At 49.3% G+C, this 4,327-nt stretch overlaps 1 pseudogene; it reads left to right on the top strand.

The window, feature by feature from the left end:
- Positions 1-610: 610 nt before the first annotated feature.
- On the top strand, positions 611-3,176 carry LOC138993171 (R3H domain-containing protein 2-like; annotated as a pseudogene).
- The last annotated feature ends 1,151 nt before the right edge of the window (positions 3,177-4,327 follow it).

Genomic DNA, 4,327 nt, shown 5'->3' with positions numbered 1-4,327 from the left:
AGAAGGGAGTGGCAAGAAATATTCAAAGTGATGAATAGCAAGAACCTACAACCAAGATTACTTTACCCAGCAAAGCTATCATTCAGAAGTGAAGGTCAGATAAAGAGCTTCACAGATAAGAAAAAGCTAAAGGAGTTCATCACCACTAAACCAGTATTATATGAAATGCTGAAAGGTACCCTTTAAGAAGAGGAAGAAGAAGAAAATGGTAAAGATACAAACTATGAACAACAAATACACATCTATCAACAAGTAAATCTAAAAAAAAAAAAAAAAAAAAACACAAAAAACCCTTAACTAAATGCCAGGTGGGTAGTTAATCACTTTAACTATGAACAATCACCCTTAAGCTACATAATCTTTACTCCCTGGAATGGAGATAAGAAACACCCTAACCTTTGAAATAGAAATTGACAGGATTAAAATCAACTGGTATAAATACAGATGTAACAAGATAATAAAAGACAGAACTTAGCTGGAGATCCTGGCTAGAGATCCTGGCTAGGCTGCTGATCAACTGAACGCTGTCTCCGTGTCATTCCTTCTTCGCCGACTCTGTCCACACCTTTGGGGACCCCTGGACCTGCTGGGGTTGGACCCCAACAGACAAGGACAAAAACAAAGAAAAGGTTCCGAGGAAGATGCTGTCTAGAGACTCCAGCCAAGAATATACGGACTCCACTGGAATAGACCTACATGAATTTCTTGTAAACACACTGAAAAAGAACCCAAGGGACAGAATGATGCTGCTAAAATTAGAACAGGAGATTCTGGAATTTATTAATGACAACAATAACCAGTTCAAGAAGTTCCCTCAGATGACCTCATATCACCAGATGCTATTACACCGGGTAGCTGCCTATTTTGGGATGGACCACAATGTTGATCAAACTGGAAAAGCTGTCGTCATCAACAAAACCAGTAACATAAGAATCCCTGAACAGAGGTTCTCAGAACATATAAAGGATGAGAAAAATACAGAATTTCAACAGAGATTCATTCTCAAGAGAGATGATGCCAGTATGGACTGAGATGATAACCAGATCAGAGTTCCATTGCAGGATGGAAGGAGGAGCAAGTCACTAAAAGAGAGAGAGGAGGAATATCAAAGGGTCCGAGAGAGAATATTTGCCCGAGAGACTGGCCAGAACTGATATCTAAATGACATCAGGGGGAACCGTGAGGGGCTAAGCCGCACTTTGAGCAGCCGCCAGAGCAGCACAGACAGCGAACTCAAATCCCTGAAGCCACGGCCTTGGAGCAGCACGTACTCTGATGGCTCTGTTCGAAGCATGCGGCTCCCTGTCACCAAAGCCAGCAGTTTCAGCGGAATCTCTATCCTCACCTGGGGTGACAGCATTGGGAATAGTAAAGCTGGCAGTGTAGGAAGGATCTCCAGGCCAGGTATGGCTCTAGGTGCCCCAGAAGTGTGCAATCAGGTCACCTCATCCCAGTCTGTCTGGAGCCTTCTCCCTTGTACTGCCCCGCAACAGCAGCAGCAGCAGCAGCAACTTCCTGCTCTTCCACCCACGTCTCAGCAACAGCCACCCTTGAATAATCACATGATCTCACAGGCAGATGACCTCAACAACCCCTTTGGACAGATGAGCCTTAACCGCCAAGGTTCTACTGAAGCAGCTGACCCATCTGCAGCTTTGTTCCAAGCCCCACTTATCTCCCAGCACGCTCAGCAGACTAGCTTCATCATGGCTTCCACAGGACAGCCCCTCCCCGCTTTCAACTATTCTACCTCTAGCCATGCAACACCTACTCAGCAAGTCCTGCCACCCCAGGGCTATATGCAGCCTCCTCAGCAAATCCAGGTTTCTTACTATCCCCCTGGACAGTATCCTAACTCCAACCAGCAATATCGACCTCTCTCTCACCCGGTGGCCTACAGCCCCCAACATGGTCAACAGTTGCCTCAGCCATCCCAACAGCCTGGTTTACAGCCCATGATGCCTAACCAGCAGCAGGCGGCTTACCAAGGCATGATAGGGGTCCAGCAACCACAGAACCAGGGCCTGCTCAGCAACCAGAGGAGTGGCAGGGGGGGCCAGATGCAAGGCCTGGTGGTTCAGTATACTCCACTGCCTTCTTACCAAGTCCCAGTGGGTAACGACTCGCAAAATGTGGTCCAGCCGCCTTTCCAGCAACCCATGATGGTCCCTGCAAGCCAATCTGTGCAAGAGGGTCTCCTGGTGGGAGGGGTACCAGTGTACTACGGCATGATCCCTGCAGCTCAGCAGAACGGTACGAGCCCTTCTGTGGGATTTCTGCAGCCTCCTGGCTCTGAGCAGTACCAGATGCCTCAGTCTCCCTCTCCCTGCAGCCCACCACAGATGCCACAGCAGTTCTCAGGAGTGTCACCTTCTGGACCAGGTGTGGTGGTCATGCAGCTGAATGTCCCTAATGGACCCCAGTCTCCCCAGAACCCATCCATGGTCCAGTGTGGTCACTGTAAATACTAAAGCATGGACCAGCGGGGGCAGAAACCTGGAGACCTGTACAACCCTGACTAGCTCGCAGGCCAACACACAAATGAGAAGCAGTCCCGTCATATCTTCTACCCAGTCTCCAGCACCCTCTCCTGTCACCAGCCTCAGCAGTGTATGCACAGGACTCAGTCCCCTTCCTGTCCTTACACAGTTCCCCCGGCCCGGGGGTCCAGCACAGGGTGATGGGTGCTACTCCCTCTTGGGCCAGCCATTACAGTACAATCTGTCCATCTGTCCTCCTTTGCTCCATGGCCAGTCAACTTACACAGTGCACCAGGGACAGAATGGATTGAAGCATGGAAACCGGAGTAAGAGACAAGCACTCAAATCTGCCTCCACTGACCTGGGGATGACAGATGTCGTCCTGGGGCAGGTGCTGGAGGTGACAGATCTTCCTGAGGGCATCACTCGTACGGAGGCGGACGAACTCTTCACTCAGCTCACCATGTCTGGCGCCAAGATCCAGTGGCTCAAGGATGCTCAGGGGCTGCCTGCCGGGGGCGGGGGGACAGTAGTGGGACTGCTGAGAATGGTCGCCATGCAGACCTTGCTGCCTTGTACACCATCATGGCTGTGTTTCCCAGCCCCCTGGCTGCCCAAAATGCCTCCCTTCACCTCAACAACTCCGTGAGTCACTTCAAACTTCGAGTGGTCAAAAAGAACTATGACCTGCCCTAACCAGTTTGGCTCAGTGGATAGAGCGTCAGCCTGTGGACTGAAAGGTCCCAGGTTCGATTCTGGTCAAGGGCATGTACCTTGGTTGTGGGCACATCCCCAGTAGGAGGTGTGTAGGAGGCAGCTGATTGATGTTTCTCTCTCATCGATGTTTCTAACTCTCTATCCCTCTCCCTTCCTCTCTGTAAAAAAATCAATAAAATATATTAAAAAAAAAAAAAAGTGAGAATTCAAGCCGAAGTTTTCAATGCTCTAGGTGATGAAAATGAACCCCAACCACCTTTGTCTCATGAAACCTTCTTTTTAATGAACTAGAGGCCTGGTGCATGAAATTCGTGCATGGTGGGAGGGGGGTCCCTCAGCCTGGCCTGCACTCTCTCCAACCTGGGACCTCTTGGGGGATGTTCGACTGTCGGATATCCCTATTACAATCCAGGATTGCTGGCTCCTAACCACTCACCTACCTGCCTGCCTGATTGCCCCTAACTGCTTCTGCCTGCCAGCCTGATCACCCCCTAACCACTCCCCTGCCGACCAGATTAATGCCTAACTGCTCCTCTGCCAGCCCGATTGCCCACAACTGCCCTCCCCTGATGGCCTGTTCGCCCCTAACTGCCCCCTTGCTGGCCTGGTCACCCCACGCAGCCTGCTGTTCAGTCATTTTGTCGTCCTTCACTAACCCCCCTGCTGGCCTGGTCACCCCACGCAGCCTGCTGTTTGGTTTATCACTGTTACTGTGACAGCATCCCAGACAATTTGCATATTCCTCTATTATTAGTATAGATTAACTTAAGAGTATTTGGAATTCAACAAATATAAGTGTACAGCATTTGTCCTCCAAAGCAGAATCTAGTCAACCTGTAGTTCCACTGGCAATTTCTCCTCCATGAGCTAAATGCATTAGAAGAATCAAAGGATAATACAATACCTCTTTTATGTGGGATTTTAGCTCACCTCTTGCATGAAACTAAGGATGGCATTCATAATACATTTCTGAGAGGATCTTCACTTCAGCCTCTAAACCCAAACCATGATAGACAACCTAGAGGAAGAAGGCAAATGGACCACCACCCACGAAAAGAGAAGGGGGGAAAATACTGATATTGGAGATCTTCATATTTCTCAACCTGTGAAGAGATGACATTTCCATTTGG

This window comes from Myotis yumanensis, unplaced genomic scaffold (genome assembly GCF_028538775.1).
Source record: "Myotis yumanensis isolate MYYU_CA2020_CCGP unplaced genomic scaffold, mMyoYum1.0.hap1 SCAF_1, whole genome shotgun sequence".
In the NCBI taxonomy this organism is placed as follows: Eukaryota; Metazoa; Chordata; class Mammalia; order Chiroptera; family Vespertilionidae; genus Myotis; species Myotis yumanensis.
Note: the sequence above shows the minus strand (reverse complement) of the source record. Positions and strands in the feature narration are given on the sequence as shown.